Source organism: Lemur catta, chromosome 1, assembly GCF_020740605.2.
Source record: "Lemur catta isolate mLemCat1 chromosome 1, mLemCat1.pri, whole genome shotgun sequence".
Classification (NCBI taxonomy): domain Eukaryota; kingdom Metazoa; phylum Chordata; class Mammalia; order Primates; family Lemuridae; genus Lemur; species Lemur catta.
In genome coordinates, this window is record NC_059128.1 from 21,178,141 (window position 1) to 21,198,124 (window position 19,984).

The following is a 19,984-nucleotide window of genomic DNA, read 5'->3' on the forward strand; positions in this document are numbered from 1 at the left end:
ACTCCATAAAATTTGCTATGTCACTTAACAAATCTAAATGGTAATCAGAAGTAATCCTATGAAATGCAATCAGCAGCAGAAGTGATGTATTTTTATAAGCAGAGAGTGACCATGCATGGGTAATGACAGACAGAAAGAAAACCTGCTGTTCCCCAATTGATAGAAAGAACATGTAAGTTCCAATCCAGTCCTGGGATGCTGTTAGCCATCCAAAACGTGACTTAGAAAACTCTTGCAGTAGGGTCAGATATTCTGGAATAGATTTCCTATTATTTCCTTTTTGGAAAAAGTATTCTTTCTTTGTTATCATTATTGTTAATAAACGATCTTAGAACAAAGCAATTTTCTTTTATTCCAACTGTAGAAATACAAACCCAAATTTTTATTGTGGAGTATTAGTCAATCAAAGAATATAAAAACTATAAAAAAAAGATTGTTAATCACACTGATAAATTATCAGCGACTTACATATTCAGTGGCTTAACTGATAATGGCTATGATGGCAACGGTGGTGGTAGGGAAGAAGGAATGTGTTTTCTCTAAAGTGTAGAATTGTGTAAATTATAACTAGATCCACAGTTGATCTCCACCTTCCCCACCATCATCTCGTCTCCAGCACACCATTGAGGAAACATCTATTTCTTTAAAAATATTATTGTGTGAATAATTCATTAATAGGCTCTGCAAGATATAAAAATGCCCCAAATTTGTATGCTGTCTTAAGTCTTTCATATCCAGGTTATATGTGCTTGAAGTAACGTGCATTCATACACCGAACTGGAAAATATCATCTAGGACTTTGAGAACCTGGCAACGGCTTTGATGACTCTTCCAGTGTAATATATTCCTATTGCCTTCCCTTCTATTGGTAGGAAGTGGTGTACAAAAAATCCCAGAATTCCCTTTTTTCAAAACCAACCTTCCTCCAGTGAATGCATCATTTTACTCACTAAATCTCCATTCTTCACAAAGCCCACTCCCTCCCCTCCAAGAGGCAGTGCAGGATCACAAAAGTCACTCTCATCTGTATTTACCCGAAGATGCAAAAGGACACCAAAGTCCGTGTACTTCCTTCTTTTCTACCTTGAGATATAAAATCCTGTGAGGTAGTTACTGCTCCCAAATGACTACCTCTCAGAGTGGGCTGATTTTTCCTAATGTCTAAAATCTCTTTCGGACTCAAATGCTTTTTCTTTTCTTTCTCTTTGCCTGGTTAACTCACATGTATCTTATATCATTCAGCCCAAATAAAATACCATTTTCTCAGAAAAAGTTCCCTTGTCTCTTCTCCATTCCCAGCCCTCACCTCTGCCATGTCACCTGTCCTATCATGATATGCTGGTGGCACAAGTACCTTTGCTTCATAGCACTTATCAAAGTTTGTCTCCAACACATTTATTTGGAGGTCACTTGAGCAATTCGATGACAGCTTCCCCCTTCTATATTTTTGTTCACTCTCGTACCCAAGTGCCTCTCCTATGCTTAGTACACAGTAAGTGCTCAGGAAGTACTTGTGAAGTGAAAACATTAATACTAAGCATTGTCATAATATCTTCTGTTTATCAGTGCTCTCTAAGGAATGAATACTAGGGAAAACGCAAGTTCTTCCTTGCCATAATTCTAGTTAATTCAAAGATAGGAAATCTTCCTCCTGTGCTGAAAAGCACATGCCATTTCTTCCTGCTTCTATTCCAATGCACCCTGCAGAATGTTAAAAAGTTTACTCAGTCTTCTTACTGATCTGTGACCAGCACAAGTGGGGAAGTAAGACAAAATAATGTATCAGGAAAATGCTTCAAAAAATTGCTAAGTTTGACAACTAAATGCAGTGTGTGATCCTGGTTTGGATCATGGACTGGAAAAATAATCCCAAAGCTCATTATGCAGACATTGGTGCAACATGAATATGTACTTTAGATAAGATTATGTACCAAGGTTACATTTCCTGATTTTGATAATTTTACTCTGATTTTGTAAGAGAAAGTGCTTATTAGGAAATACACACTGAATTATCCATGGGTAAAAGGAATGATGTCTACAACTTAGTCTCACATGGTTTCAGTGGAAACATATATGTATACATATGCTATTTTGTGCACATGTTCCCAAATGGCTTATGCATATGTGCATACACCCACATACACACACATATATGTAGAGAGAGAGAAACAGAATGGCAAAGCAAATGCGGCAAATCTTAACAATTGTTGAATCTGAGTAAGGACATAAGGGAGTTCTATGTATTATTCTTACAACTTTTCTCCAACTTTAAAATTATTTGAAAATAAAAAGTTAAAAACATCTCTAAGGAAGGTCAATATATGTCTAATTTTATGTACATATGACATATAATCACACTATTATTCATACAAACACATATGTAGACTTTGTGGTTAGATTTCCAGTGTGAATATGTGCTGGAGGGTCTGTAATTCCAATATAGATTACATCAAAAGAACCAATCATGAAAGTTACTAAAGGATGCTTTGATACAAGTGTATAAAGATAATAATATATATTTTTTAAAATGTAGGTTATTCATAATGATCATGTTTTCTAGGACCTACATGATGGAAAAAAAAATCAGTCCTACACTATCCTACATAAATAACATCAAAAACTATTCATCAAGTAGGTCAGTTTGGGATAGAATAGAAAAGGGATACACTTTAGGATGTGTTTAAGCTCTAGAAAGGGGACTTTTATTTATTAACTGAAAAGAGTGAAAGTGAAGAACTTTTAAAATTCATCAGTTCCATCTACCAAGTAAGCATTGTGCTCAATTGGGCTGGGGATGAGGAAAAAAACCTTAAACTTATTCTTTGTGCATCATTTTAAAATGGGGCCTTTCTCTAATGGGTAAGATCCTACCAGGTTCAACATGGCTACTAAATGACTCTTCTTGATGCATTGCTTCTGAAATATTCTTAAATGAAAATAGAATCACAGTGAAGAAAGTAGAGGAAGAAATAAACATGAATGGCAACTGAGACAGTGAACATTTAGCAAGCTCAATAATAACGAATCAGCATTCATACAATGCCTGACCCAGAGAGAATCCACAAATAATTTGAAAATTGGAACTGCTGTAAAAAAAGACAATAAAAAATTGTTTCACCAATTGGTGTGATAAAGGAAGCTATGTAATGGCATTTGGCAGAGGAGGCAGAACAAATCAGCTTAGTAAACAAATAAAATCATGACAAGGGAAGGTCATAAAGCTGACTTTGAACGTGGCAAATGAGAAGTAAAATCGAATTTTTAATGGCTACACATACAAATGTTTGTCCTTCAGAAGCACTGCCTGACCTTTTCAAGACATGGGTCATAGGATCAGGAATAACTAAGTATTAATGCTCCTTATTAATTTTTCATTTTAATCTTTTGGATTATGTATAGGTATTTTAAAGAAGGAACATTCTTAGAAGAATAAAGCAAGTCTTTAAAAATCCATTATAGGTAAATTAAAAATACATATTTTATGTATGATGATACTCACAATTTGATGAGCAGCTTCTGATAAATTCTCATGCTAACAAAACCAAAGGAGTGAAAGAAGTCTCGTAAAATAAAATAGAAATGAAAAAATCTTAGCAAGCTCTCCTATCTCTTAAATGTAAGTGTGGAAATCACTATTAATGTTGATATTTGGAAGTAGCTGCTTTTATCTTTAAACAATCCTGTTGTTTGAATAGATATGCTCCAGGCATCGCACTTGGACCATTTGTTTTACCAGCTGTTTCTAAAAATATGTTCATGATAGAAACCTTTTCTGCCTCCTCCGAAATTGCTTTTGTTGAGAGCTTTTCCCCCCTTCCACAAGGGAAAGGGTAAAGACATGGAAAACAACATCTGCTGAAAGATCTCACAGCTTTAGGGGTGGACTCCAGTCATCAGACTCATGTGAGGAAAAAAAAAAAAAAAAAAACCCACCGAAAAACCCCAATAAACTAAATGACTACAGAGACTGCCGCATTCTCTTGGATTAAAGGTAATCAAATCTTTTAATTCCTTAATAAAATCTTTGTAGCCACAGTGACAGATGTTCCCTACATGGAAGAGAGCCTCAATCTGCAGCTGGCTTAATTTTCTGGACATCCTATCGAGGGAGAGAGGGAAGACAGAGGAGGATTTAGAGAGGGATGAATGTAAAGTTTTTAATTACTCGTTTGCAAGTGCATCCTTGCCTCTATTACATCTAACCAGCAGATGTACAGACGAGTGTTCAGGCACTGAGGATGTACACAACACCCAAAGGCTAGGTTATAGAATCAATCATATCCCCAAGTGTTTGTTGAAGGCCACTTCACATCCCATCTGTGTTCCTGGTTTCCCAGGACGGATTTTAAACTTTCCAGTAATGGGTCATTTACAGGATACCTGTGTGCCCACTGCTGTTATATTACCACCTGGCGTATCCATGGACCATTTGTCAGTTGATGAACAGGACCGACCTTAGGGAACTAATGTGTGCTCAGCTATACAGAACCCTACATATCATCATCGTTGTCATCATTGAATTCTTCCAGAAGTTTTCCTTGCAGGGCCATACATCATAATTCAATTCATGAGAAAGGAAGAATTCACTATTTTTTAAATTATTGGTCTGGTAAAGTTCATATAAATATTCACAGGATTTCTCTTGTTGGCCCCCTAATATAGTCTTTTATATTTAAGATATAATATCTATCCCTTCTCTCCAATTGCACATGTAATACATACTCTACATAGATATTTTAGAGTAGGAATAACAAAATAAAGATCACCCATTGGCCACCACCTAGAGATAATCACTGTTAAGTCTGTTACAAATAAGATAATTCTTATACCTTATTTGGGACATTAAACCTCTGATTTCCAATAAACACCCAGTAAAGTTGGTGTGATTCCTTATTAGGCTAAATAAAGTGTATTATTTTCAATATTTAGATAATAAATTTCATGAAGCAAGAGGTTATTGGTATACATTACCCAAGAGACAAAAAAGCGGAGAGGACATGAGCAATTGCCTTTGGTGTGGACCATATGCCTTATTTGGACTGGGACTGTAGTATTTGACCTTCTCTTGACACAAAGATGGATCATGTTAGTTCAAATGTAGGCTAATTCAACTTTCGAAAATAGCTCTCCCTCTAATTTTCGATAAGGCTTAAGATGAGAAAAAAATTCTAGACTTATTTTATAGGCGTTAGTTATCTTTCCACACAGCCCTTAGAAGTTTGTATTTTTCTTTAAGTATATTTATATTTATGAACTGATCTTGGCTTTCTAGTAACACTTATCCCAGTTTTTTTTTGAAATCTCCTATTTTGTGTCTTTTATCTATTTTTTTTAAGTGAGAGTAAAAATTATCTTAATACTTATTATCTAAGCCACTGATGTTTAGAATAGTAACTTCCTAGACCTCCATAAAATAAGTGGCTTGGTCTTAAGATCATCATTATCAGTTCATAATAAAATTTTAGATGTAGAAAGGTCTCCATCCTTCAAAATCTACTCACTCTGGTGGCAACACTATAAAACCCCTTGTTTTCTGGTTTCTGGATGTTTGTTTTTCACAGACTGAGTAAAACTTCAAGGAAAAAAACCCATAGGGGAGGACTGACGTACAGTCATCAATTTTTATATCTTTACATATAAAATGTTTACAAAACATTTGTTTTGTAAAAGACATTGATGTTAACCATCAAAATACACAGGGTATAATGTCAGAATACAGGGAAGTTCTGTACATTTAATTTTGTGGAGACTCCCTTTACTGTTCTTACTTTTCTCATTCACCATTGATCAGTGAAAGCTTTGGGATAACCTGGTACTATTACAGTTTTGGATACGAACTTGAGAATCATTGGTCTAGTTTGCCTAATAATCTATCCTCTGTGTGGGAAGGTAACATCACTGGAGAATATACAAGCAATGTGTAGTCGTCACTAATTGCTTCACCATTTGTCTTTAATTTCTTAGTTCCCTTTGTGGCCAATAGGGATACGGAGTTGCAGATTTGAGCCGTAAGTGGGTCAATGATATCCTCTCTTGTGTGGCAACAATGACCAGCAGAGGGAAGATAATTTTTCACACATCCTCTGAATTCTCTGTTGGATGCTACCTCCATTTAGAAGAAAAACCTTTGGGCTTTTTTGTTTGTCTGTTTTAAATTTGATACATGGTATCAGTAAAAATGGCATGGATTATAGATTTCAGACACCTGGGATTTAATTACAACTTTAATAGAAACTAGCTCAGTGACCTTGAACAAATCAATTTAACTTTGTAGGCATCAGTTTTGTCATGTAAACCAAAACCATTACAATGAACTCCAAAATTCTTAAGTTTATAGTTTTAAAGTTATATAAACTCTGAGAATATAATAAAAGAAAAAAAGAGATGCAAAAAAAGGTCTTAGCTTTATGGGAGTTTGGAAGTAGAATTGGAATGTTTAATTTGATACTCAGTGTCACCAAGTGATACCTTAACCAGAAATTTTAATGAGAGCACATCCTTCTAAATTTATGAAGTTATTTTTAAAAGAAATTTAAAAAATAGAATAGAAAACACTGTGTGTCTCACTGTGCCTTGTTTGAGCTTCACAGGGTCTCTTTATTTTAGTATTTTTAAAATATTTAATTTAAAAGTGACTTTAAATGAGGGCATGTTCTCTCCGTTTCACAAGAGTTCTCCCAGGACTACAGATGGCATCAGACCTGGTCTACTTTATCTATTCACGTTATGCAGCCGGCCCCTGGGGACTGAGTTTGCAGCCTTGCTTTACAGGGAAAGCTAGTAATGACTAAGTGTAAACAAACAAGCAAACAATACACAAACCAACTAAGCACATGGTAAAATGCCCACTCTTGCAAGCATAGTAGAGGAAAAGAAGCTTCCTTCTGTTATGTCCTTCTCAGGCCATCAATAGTGCTTAATTTACCCTTGTAAATTTACCTCTTGTTTTTTAAAATCTCTTTGATCTCACAGGCTTATTAAAACACTAATTCCAAATTAGGTTATTTTAAAAGTAAACCCCTTCACCTTCTGCCCCCAAAGCCTTTCCTAACGGCTCTATCTTTCTTGCCTCTTTGCATCATCTCTTCATCTTTTTTTTTTTTTTTCTTTCTTTGTAGTTCAGAACTCCAGGCACAATACCACACCAGGGGGCCTTGCTAATGTAGAAAGCTCATAACATTATTACTAAGCATCCTGGCTCCCAATCTTATGCTCCCTCCAGGGTTGGGATACATTGGGATCTGGCTTCACAGTTTACCCAGCATTCGTGTATCAGTCTTTGATATTTCTTCTCCATAGATTCCTAATGTTAAAGATGCTAAAGCATTAATTTATAAGATAAAATCCTTAAGTAACAAATGCCATTTTTGCAGCAATACTAAATATGACTTTGAACCTGTATTTTCATAGCCTGCTCTTGTCTAATCTGCTGCCAGGTGGTAGAACACATTATTCACCTCAGGACATAGAATGTTCTTTCCTGCACCATACTGTATAATCCGTTGCCTCTGACATTCAGAGGGCTATGATATAAATACATGCTTTTGCTCACAATGCAGGAAGGAGTCCTGTATATTGTGCCCCCTCAATTCTGTCCTCCCCATTCACTGCCTGTGTCACCAAGAATGTTTTTTCACTTTTCCCACAAAACTTATAAAGCTACAAATCAAAGAGTACAGGGAAAGAAGAGGTTCTCAGCAGGTTGCAAAATCATATCTCAGTCATTTAGACATTTGTCAGCTCAATAACCCACGCTGAGGTTTGGGGAAGAATTACTGGGATGTGACACAGTATGTGGGCTGGAGTTGAAGGAAGCTACTGCCAAAGGGGTCTGAACACAGGGGAGATGGCAGCCCACGCCCCAGCAGAGGCAGGGAATTCAAAAGGCAGATTTGCAAAAGAAAGGGCAAAACATAAAGGTCTTACCCAAAAATGCAGTGTACAAGCAGGGTGGAGACGACTCTGGTTTTGTTTTTTATCGTGTTTCATGTCTAAGATAATAGTATATGTAAAACAAAGCTGGGAAATGTCCTTAAAGATGAACTTTTAATGTCCTATCATATCCTATGTGGTCTCATGTACTTAATGGAGAAATTATATTTTGGTTACAATTGACTATAAAATAGGCAAGAAAGTCTAATCTCTTTTTTTTTTTTAAAAAAAAAAACCCCTAACCTATTAGATTTCTATAGATTTGAGTAGATAAACTATGGCCTGTGGGTCAAATCCAGCTCAGTCTCTGCTTTGTAAATGAAGTTTCACTGTACCACAGTCACACTCATTCATTTATGTATTGTCTATGGCTGCTTTTGTGTTATTACAACAGCAGAATTGAGTAGTTAATGGCAGGGACTATAAGACACTCAAAGTCTGAAATATTTACTCTCTGGTCCTTAATAGAAAAAAGTTTGCCAACTTGTGCCCTGGGTGACTGATCTGACAAATTTGAACATTTGGCAATACAACATTGCCAGCTCTCATTTTCTTTTAGGAAAAAGGTGTCTCTGTGTTTCACAGCTAAGATGGAAGCACAGCTCTAGGACAGAGGGTACTCAAACATTTTCACTTGTGCAAACTTTCCAGCTTAGCATCCGGCTTCAGGACGGGTCAAGACGGATATAATTTGTAATGAGACCCTTAGATGCTTGGGTAGGTCATACTTTCCTTGGAAGAAGGATTCTAACAAAAGCAAACACAGTTTTAAAAGGACTCTTTCCTTTTAATTGTACATTTCAGTCCTTTATAACTTCTTTAAAGATTTTTTTCTTGCATGGAAAATTCAAAGGCTCAATAAAGGTTGGTTTGTGTGTTTTGATTTTTTTAGATACATAATGCAAGAAGTGAGAAAAAAGAAAGGAAGGATAAATGGCTATGATTTTAAGAGATGTTTAGAGCACATAGATGTCAGAAAGAGTCTAACGTAAGAAATACATCCTCTCAGGTACATTCTCACTTATTTTTTTGCTTTTTATTAGCTATAACATCTAAAACACTGTGTTCCAAGGAACACAATTATTTCTGAATAAAGAAAACACAGCATCTTAACCCAAGCTTTCACTAAGAGCCTCTATTCTTAGAATACTGACATCAGTTAAAAGTGGCTGTTGTCTGATCATATGTTTTGAACAGGACTGATCATGAGTAATGAGCTTGGAACCCCCAGTGCACAAATTATTACATAGGTGACATCAAGAGAGAATAATCTCACATAAGCGTTGGCGTTTCTCTCCAATACTGAAACCATTCCTCCTCGCAGGAAATCAGGGGAACTCATTTTAACCACCGTTCTTTGGATAAATCATGACTGAACAATTTCATAACCCATAGCAACCAAGGTTCTCAAGCCTTTGTGATACATAATATTTAATTCATTTAACAAGTATTCCCCAGCCACTTAATACACTCGATACACAAACTTCCTTTCATTGTTGTCACAGAGGCAGACAGCTAATTCATATATATAGGTTAATGGAAAGTAATCACTGTATAAGAGACAGGATAGTATAGTGACTAGTGTGTGGGCTCTGGGGCAGTTGGCTTGGATTCAAATCCCGTTTCTTCTACTTCCTTGCCAATTTGTTTAGCTCCTCTGTGCCTCATTTTAACTGATCTTTAAAATGGATATGATCATAATAGATCCTCATAGGATTCCTGTGAAGCCTAAAGAAGTTAAAAATGTAAAGTATTTAGGACTTACTAAAGTAAATGCTCAATGAATATTCACTGAACAAAGAAACAAAGTGGTAGTGGTGGCAAACCTATAGCAGAAAACCTAGAAGTCACTTCAAAAGACTTTATTCAATATTACGTATGCTGCCATTGAAAGTTTACCACAGGGCCACTAAACTTCACACCGAATTAAAGTAAAATACTGCACTATCAGAAACCCAATCAGAGAATCTACCTTTTCAAATTAGAAGGACGAAATAAGCCCCAACACTTTCCTTTTTAATTCCCAGATCTCTCAAACTCTTTCACAACGCAGTGATTAAGTATCTAACAGTAAAATGATCTTTTTAAAAGCTGCAGTTGTTTTCTGCAATACAATGGTTTTCACGCTGTTTTAAATGTTAATATACTAGTTTACTCTATGAGAAAATGTGGAAGCAAAGGGCATTGACATATTTCACTGTGCAGTGTGTTAATTAACACCTGTCGAATACTGTAACTAAAGTTCATTACAGTTTAAAAGTTACAAAAACATAACTGAGTAATGGAAACAGGCTGTAGATGATAACTATATGCTAAGAAATGCATCTGTTATTGTCTTTCCAAAGCTCAAGAAACAGAATTTGAAAACCTACGAAATATCCTAGTCAACTTCAGTGTTAGTAAGGGAGGAATGTTTGACATCTCAATTTTGGGGAAACAAAAGCAGCCAAAGCAGAAATTCTCCTGAAGACACAGGCATAACTTTTCTGACATTTACAGAGTATCAGGAGTCCTAGTTTTATTTCACTGCCTTCATTTTGCCACTTACCCAACCACAATACATTTAAACTCCTTTTTACCTATGGCACTAAAGCAAGGACCTCCTTGGGACAAGGAAACTCTAGTCATGTTAAACTCCACAAATTATCATATGAAAATTTCAAAATGTAATGCTTTAATGTTTAAGAATGACTGTGCATGCTGCAATAGAAAAAAAAATGTATCCATTTTCAAACAGATTTAGGTTTGAATTTTATCTCTGCCACTTATGTGCAGGTACATGTCCTTGGAAAAGCAAATTTTTGACTCCCAATTTTCTCAACTGTAAGATGACCTCAGCAGTTTCTACCTCATAATAACCAACAATGAGATTTAAATAAACAAACTGTGTTTGCATGTACCCAGCACGAAACCTGGACCAGTGCTGTGCTATAGCCAGTTAATGAAAGCCGATTGCTATGCTTCTGGGAATTTTCTAAGTGGGTTGTTAAAACATGACCATTATCCAAAATTAAAATGTATAAAACTGCAAACATATTATGTCAAAAACAATATTAATAAAAACTTAAAACTCATCAATTCTTAATTATTTTATGATATTTTACTATTATCTATGCTCTTGGGATTACTGATGTCTATAGTGTCTTTCTGATGCAAAAACTATATAATTGCATGCTGGAGAGCATCACTGCCCAATTCTGAGTTTAGGGCTGTCACATTGGTAGCCATGGTGTAAATATTTCACACTGCAGAAACTGGCAAGCACTGCAGTTAGAGCTCTGTGTGTGTGTGTGCACGTGCTAGTTTTTAAACATATACAAGCTGCTGTACACCTTGCTCATCAATACCTTTTCCTTTCCTCCTTTCCACCTCTCCTGCTTCTTTCTCTTCTCCCTCCCTTCTGTCATCAGAAAGTTCTTCTTAGCCCACAGAGCCCATTTAATTCCTCATCCTTTGCCTTTGCCTGTTACCCTTAAAAGAAACTAACAGCTACCCTGGCATGATGAAAACATCTCATCAGAAAACCATGTGCCTTAATAGGCTTTCTATTCTTCAGATTAAAAATATGGACTTTGTATTTTAAAACAATCTTTAATTTATTAATCTATTATTTATTACCTATTTTATACCTATTTTATATTCCCTTGTTCAACTTTTATGAGTAGGTAAAGTTGTTACGAAGTGTCATTTTCATACTATTAGTATAAAATTAACCAAATCCTTCTAAGTAATGCATTAAATTGCCTGGATAATCACAGGTTATAATCTAGCATCTAGATAATTAAGTGGGTATCTTCTTCCACTTGTCTCAAGAAATTCAGACTCTACTCTCAGAACTAAAACTATTGTGTATGTCATGTTCTTTTGAAGGAGGAAAGAATTTAGATCCATGTCAAAGTGTTGGCTCTCTAATGCTTCCATGAATTAAAAAACAAAATAAAATAAAATACGTATCATCTGATTCAGAAAGATCAAAAGATAATCTTACCTCGAATATGCATGAGGTGGAATCAATAAGTTAAAACATTTTTTTCCCTCTCCTCAGATGCCTTGCTGAACACATGTATATTTTGTTAAAATACATACACATAAGCAAATTTTATAATAAAACATATTCAGATTTCCACAAATTCCTCACCAATCCAGGATCAGGCACTGTTCTATACAGCAGAAATTATAATGCTTTCTCACTAGCATTTTCTGAAAAAGAAACTTCCGTTGATCAGTTTCTGAAGAAAAGTTTCCAACTAGAAGAGCAATAACTTACAGAAAAATTGGAAATTAGCTCTTACATAAAGTCCCTTTAACAGTAAGCTCATTTAATCATGCCAAAAAAATCAACAAGCGTTTCTTATTGTTGTTGATTAGGATGTTGTTTGGGCATAATTATTAGTAGTTTCCCATTGTAAGTTTTTCCTCCTTAAGGTCAGATAAAAAGTATAATTTATGACTTCCAGTTGCAAGCCACAGCTATCAGCCTTACAATTAGACTGAAAATTTGTTTTGTTTCTTTGTGAAGTTCCCTAGGGGTAAGGTTCAAAGTAGAGACAACAGGAGAGAGAGAAATAAAGGCAGAGGATTTCGAACCACATATTACAAACAGAGAACAGAATCACAGAACGACACCATGACAGTGGACTCCAAGACAAGATGGCAAGACAGATGTGCCAGACAAGAGACACATGCTTGACTGCCGTGCCAAGGAAAGAAAACGTAAGAACAAAACCATACAGAGATGCTGCAAGAGCACCTCTTTGGGGTTGCCATGACCCAATGGAAATAATAGTAATAATGAGAACCCATGAAATTATAACTACAAAAAACTATTATCCCCACAACTCATACACTGAACTTGCTGGGTTAGCCTGGATGTGTCAGTTGGATGAAACACAAGATGGCATCATTACAGCTCATGCACTGGTGATGGAGGCCATGGTTAGTTGATTAGCTACAAAAACTGTCATTGCATGCCACACAATGATCCTGGGCTTGTCCAGACAGAAATAAAAGATACAAAAAATAGTCTATAGCTGCAATAAAATTCTTTTTATGCCATCTGAAATTTGTGGAGAGGGATATGTTTCTCTGTTGTTTCTGTGTGGTTTTCTTTTTTTTCTTGCTCATTTGTTACCTTTTCAATTAATAACATTGTCATAAAGGGGAAAGAGTAAAAGCAAGCAGTCTGTGCAGATACGGGGGAAAATAAAAAAAGGCAAATAAAAAGGAAAACTATGCATAGGAAGAAGAGGAGGAAAACACAGTATTTCATTCTTTTGTACACAACTTTCTTGGATTTTGTTGGGGTTTGTTTTGTTTTGACATAAATAATGGAGGGATATGCTGAAAGGGGAAGAATTCAAGATTAGGATGGCAAGAAAAGATTTTTTTGCCTTGTTTGATTTGTATGTCTATAATCTCTCAGTATTTAAAAATAATGATTATAATTACTCATAAAAGTATAGCAATGAGTTAAAAATAGCCATAATGACCAAAATACTAAATATGAATCAAAACAAAATAAAGCAAATTGAACCACCAAAAATTCATGCGGCACAAGATGAGGTGAAACGACAGAAAATGTTCTCCAAATATATACAAGGTATATATCTATTTATATATATACACTGGAATGTGCATATACAGATAGATATATCTGTATAATTTTTCTTTCCACCCCTCCCAAGGATAACTGAATTATGAAATCACCATTATAGTTATGATAAAGTAAAGAAAAATTAACATGCTTTGTTTGCCAAGTTAAAACAGTATCATGCATGTCTATGTTGGCTGATGCTGGTTAAGAATGATGGTGTGAATTTCTGTGTAAACACATGACTGATGGTAGGGGCTGTTGTTAATCTATGCTTACATTAGTCTATTATAATTTATACTGTGTCTACATATAATATTAGTAACAGGCACTGCAAATATAGTATATTTATATTATATATATATATACACACAGTACATATACTTGGGGCTTATGGGAGAAAAAAATACACAATAAAAGAGATAAAAGAAAGCCCATAAAAATTTCTCTTTCAAAATCAAATCCCTCTTTATTTATTTTTGGGGGATTTGCTTAATGATTTCATTAAGTTCACTCCTTACCTACTATTTGCATTGGCATTTGGAATCAGGAAGTTCTCATGAGTTTGGCTTGAAATTCTCCCTTCAACATGTCCATCCTTACCTTATTACCTACAAAAGCCCTGGCCCTAGACCATACTGTGTATGGAAAGTTCAAAGAAAATTTAGTACTGAACTGTACTAAGTTTTCAAACATAAAAATTGAGAAATATTCTGTGTCCACAAACTAAAATATAGAAGGATGCTTTGTGGGGGTTAATTGACTCTGTCACTGGTTGGCATCATCATGTGTGATTTTTCTTGCCTATCCTTGGATAAGGTATGTTATTCACTGGGTTGCCAAACTCTCCTTAGAGTGTGGCTACTATCCAAGGCATTTCCATCCATTGTCCACATGGTTTCTTCTCTACCTTTTCCATCTTTCCTTTTTATCCCCCTTATTTTTATGTCTGTCTTTCCTAATAAACTGTGGACTTCTGGAAGGAGTCTGGTCTTGTTTATGTTTGTTTTCCGAGCATCCATTCCAGTGCCTACACATGGTAGTTACTCAGTTACTCAAAAATGTTACATAAATAAGTAATTTATTAAACTTTCAAGTGGAAGTGAATACACTTACACATTGGGCTTATTGATTTCCCTGTCCCCCTCCTCAACATACCAAAAAAATCTTGGGTAATGGAGTGAAATAGGATTTTTTTCATTTTTATCATTGTTATTAAATGTTATTTTTGTCATAAAATTCATAATAGCAGTCAACACATGGGCCACATATGTTGTCTACACTATCCCTGAGCTATCAATTGACTAAAATGTAATTGCTAATTAGTAGACTTTTCCTATTCTTATATTTCTATTTTAACTCTAATTTTCAAAGCATTTCATCATTTGGGATTTAAAAGGCACATAGTTGCTCCAATGGCTTAAAAATTAACATGGGTTGGGGTGGAGACAGGTTATAAAAAAGTGATACAACTTACTTAGTGGGTTAATGAATGAAGACAGAAACTACACAATCAAACTGGGAACATTATACTCCCATGAGCATATTCTATTAATTTACAGATCAATGAAGGCGATTTAAAAATTGATAGGATTTAACCGAGACCTAAATATGTGAATGACTGTTTGCTTTTGTGTGCATTTGACATGTATAACTCAAATGGAAAAATGACTAATGTCCACAGGCAATCATTATTAATTAATTTTCCAACTATTTACAGTCCACTTTCTGAAGCTAAACTATTTGTCTCCGATTATTAGTTCCATTATTTCTTCATTCAAAGTGTTTGTAAGTGGATCTGAGCTCTTCAAGGTGAAATTGTGAAGTCATACTCCAAATTCCTATGACATTTTATTTAGACATTTATTTTACCAATCTTGAGTTTCCATATAGAAAAATCTTCCTAAAATTAAACGAATAAATAATTAAGTAAAAATCCATTTCTTTGTCATAAATATATACAGGTTGCTAACTCTTCAAACCTACTGGAGACACGAATGACAAAATATATTTCTATAAGCAAATAAGATTACAAACATATTTAAGACCAATAATCAGAACGTTCACTTTTTTGTCATCTATAGATTCTGCTAAATGAGGCTCTATTTCTCCTTATCCTTCATATTGTCTTAACATTTCAGCTTCACTTTTTACTGTGTTCCAGCAAATAAAAATTTGAATAATTTGGTGAGCTTCTAACAACTCAGTGCCAGATTTTTATGTTATAAATTATTTACTGAAGCATCTAAAACTGATAAACATTAAGTGCCCAGTTCCACGTGGAAAATACTAATACAGACAAGCTCTTGGTGCTATGCTAAATTTAAATTTCACTCAATCTGAGTTGGGTATTACAGTGGGGCTCACAAAGAGGAACACGACAGTGGTAACACAAAATGCAAATGTGAACACTGGGAATGTGAGAAGTAAAATACATCTGAGAACCACTCTCGGAATAGTAATTATTTTGTGATCTCATATTGCAGCCATTAGTTTAAGCATCTCCCTCAACCCAAACCTTACGAAAGTTGTTTAGCACCGTCCTATTGATGGATGGATGTGTTTCTTAACTTCCTTTTCCCGTCTGCCCTCTGGTGGAAGTGTTGTCCCTTGAGATTTGATCAAAGGACATTGAACAAAAAGCGAAGGCAGAAAAACTGGCTAATCAACAACTAGAAAAATGTACCCCTGGGTAACAATTTGATGAATCAATACAGTTAAGTACTGCCATGCCCATTTCTCAGGTGTAAAAGGTGTTTCTTTTTATTTTATTTCTCTGCACTGTGACCCCTGTCCCCGAGACTTTTACAATCTTGAGACTATACATATACAAAATCCAGAAAGTTGATAATTTTTAATTATATAAAAGTTAATCTAAGGATACATTTGTTTTGATGTTATTTCTATTTCCAAAGATGAAAATACTAGTGGGTAGCAGCAGGAGTGAGGGAGACAAAAGAAATGGAAAGTGAATTTTATCACTGTCTCTGTACTTCAGAATTCATTCTCACATTTCAGATCACAACTGTGAACTTACTAAAGATTTTAATTGCTATTTGGCTTCCATTATCTCACAAAGGAATCCCATTTCCTAATGGCTATTTGAACACTTTCAGGTTATCTGCTTTTCTTGTTGGATCCAAAGGAGTAAGAAGGACAATGAAATGTGAGTTTCCTACACATTTTAAGATCAAAAGACATGTATCTGGGAAGGAAAGTTTCTATGCAAAGAACAAATCTGAAGTATTAAATAGATAATGACTTCTTATGTGGGGAACACAATCAACATTTATAAATTAGGAGTCATAATCCTGACCCTCACTTTAGCTAGTTATTCAAATGTCCTTTTGAATATTTTCATTGGATGCGGATGGTTTCATTATAATTTTATCATTTAAAGGTTCAAGTCCGGATTCCTAAAGCAAATATTCAGAAAATGCTGTCATACCTGTGAGTCATAAAAGGACCTAGTTCCTGGGAAAGACAGGGATAGAAAAAAAAGCAGAGGATTCTTTTTGTTAAAGAAATGTAGGCTTTGTTAGGGCAATATTTATTACATGAAATCATAGATTTTAAATAATTCAACAGGTTTTATTTTAGCTGTTTAAGGAGAGATTAAGTTTGGGATATAAAAATTATTCTCCAATTTTAATTTAAGATTATGAGATATTTTGAGAGTGAAACTAATTTAGTCAACAAATCCTAATTGAGCTTTTACTCTGTGCCTTGCTTTAATGGTTTAAGATTTTTTTTTTTTACTTTTCTATATACTTTCCAGTGAAAATGCACAACGAAAATTTGACATCCATTGGATCTGAAAGGTTTTTAGACTACTATCTACCAAACTCCAAAAATACTTAAGTTGTCCCTAAAAATGATATGACTAAGCTACACTAAACTGTGGTAACCCCTAAGTGCTAAGGTGGGTTCTAAGTGTGAAAGGTGATTGCTTACATCTGATTCAAAACCAACAGTTTAGAAATCTATTTTGATTCAAAGAAAATTAAATTAGAAAGACCATTTCACTTACAACTTGATGCCCATATGAAAACAAAAATTGTTGAATTATAGCATATATTAAACTGCCCAAATTTATGAAAAGTGAGAGCTTCAGGTGGCTGTAAATTAATCAGGAAAATCTGTAAAAGTAAAATGCCTCATAACTGAGACAGCTAGAAAACAAACTTACTAACAAAGTGAAAGAAGAGAAAGTAATTAGTATGATAAAACAAGGCTTAGGTAATTAGCCAAATTTAGTGTACTTCCATCAGGCATCAGGCCTAGAAAAGGAGTAAGATTTTACAAACTGTGGCAGTGAATTAGGGTGTTCAAAACTAGAATTTTAACCCCAATATTCACATAGATCGCAGGATTGACAATTTATAACAAAGTTATTAAATGCCACTATTATCCATTTCTGCATGGGCAATAGAAGCCTTCTCCTTAGACAGTGCAAACATTGCCCCAGAAACTGGTTTCTGATTTAGATCTGTATTGTTTTTGGAAAATGTGAAGGCTACGGAGATATTTCCAAATTGATGCACAAGAGGGCTCGATAGCTCTAAGTAGTAATTCTCATCAGTGTTAATCAGGTTCCTGGGGCAACTCTCTTCTCTCTGCATCAGTAGGAGTATTTATCTACTTCTTGCATTAAATATGCCTCTGACATATTTCCCTGTGTATCCAAATCACTCACCAGGAATACTGGGTGGAGTAAACAAATTTGGGAAAAAAAGAAATGTTATTCTTCAAATGACAAGTTACCTTACCCCAGGCAGAGGGGATCAGTATCAGTCTGCTAGAGCTATATGTCAGCTCCTTCAGGGTGGGGGCTCTGCCACCCACTTTATTTATTTATCCTCTCCCCATGCTCCCTTGTAGAACACAACATATTGTTTTAAAAACTGTATCTCCCCACCCACTTCATGTTACTCAAGAAATGTGGCCGGGCGCGGTAGCTCACGCCTGTAATCCTAGCACTCTGGGAGGCTGAGGCGGGTGGATCGCTCGCGGTCAGGAGTTCAAGACCAGCCTGAGCAAGAGTGAGACCCCGTCTCTACCAAAAATAGAAAGAAATGATTTGGACAGCTAAAAATCTATATAGAAAAAATTGGCCGGGCATGGTGGCGCATGCCTGTAGTCCCAGCTACTGGGGAGGCTGAGGCAGTAGGATCGCTTAAGCCCAGGAGTTTGAGGTTGCTGTGAGCTAGGCTGACCACGCCACAGCACTCACTCTAGCCCGGGCAACAAAGCGAGACTCTGTCTCAAAAAAAAAAAAAAAAAAGAAATGTTGGTGTTGAGTTTCTGTTCTCTGCTGTTGAATCAGATGATATACCTGTATAGCCACTAAAAAGCAAATGGACTTAGTTTGGGGCCATTGAAGTTTGGGCCTGTTAAACTCCAACATGAAATAGCAACATATACCTATAGCTTGGGGAGCTGTAGAACTTGTGAACCTGAATCCGAGATCTGGAAAAGTCCTCTGCCTTATTCCGAAGGTTGCTATGGAGATGACTTTCTGAGAGAAGGGGTAGTTGGGGGATGATCATGGTAAGTATTTCAGAATGGCCAAGTCTAGATTTTTATAAGACTTAAATCTAAAGATTTAATAATCATTGCTGCATATATAGATATCACTGCTAAGACGGGAAAAAAACCAGAGAAAGGATAAATAGAGAATACTAATTAATGTCTAGGTATCTTAAAATATTGGTCACAAAGTCAGTTAATTTAACATGTCTTGGGGATCATGTCATATTCATATCTGAATTCTTAATATCTAGCACATGCCTAATGTACACAGTTGGCCCTCAAAAATATTTGTTGAACTGAATTATGTTGGAGAGTTAATTTAGACTGTAAAGCTCTTTATTCTATTTTCCAACAGCTGATTTATGAATTACTAGAGTAAGAAGGACTCAAATCTAGAGATATATTGTATACTGCCTGAGTACTCAGAAATATTTATTGAGTGAATGAATAGATGAATTAATTAATGAATGAAAACATTGTGCCCAAGTTCTGGTATAGATTGGATATATCTGCCCTTTAGAGTTACAATCTCACTTAGTGCAAGATTATTATCCAATAACCTGAACATATATAACTGACTAGGTTACGTTTACTTTCCTTCTACATAGCTGAACTCCCAATGCAACAGATGGCACTCCAGAATGGCAAGACCCAACATGTCACTGGTATGTCTCTGTGTAATACTAAGGACATTAACCCACAGAACTTCCTGGATCCAAAGCCACTTGCAAGACAGCAAGCAGTGAGGCTTCAACAAGATTTGAAATCTTGTAAATCATTTTAGGGTAAGAAATGGAAGGCTTTAATTTTTGTTAATATTATTTTTCATGAAGCTTAAATTTTTTTCTGGAATTAGCAAGAGAAAATGTTTAATGGCTCGCCTTTTCTTAAAGAAAAGGAAAAAGAATTAAAACAACCCAAAGAATCAAC

General features: G+C 35.3%; 1 protein-coding gene across 9 annotated transcripts in view; it reads right to left on the reverse strand.

Annotated features, from left to right (window-relative positions):
* Positions 1 to 19,984, reverse strand: part of NRXN3 (neurexin 3) — a 1,488,306-nt gene that overhangs the window by 44,742 nt on the left and 1,423,580 nt on the right. The gene's annotated exons all lie outside the window — the stretch shown is intronic.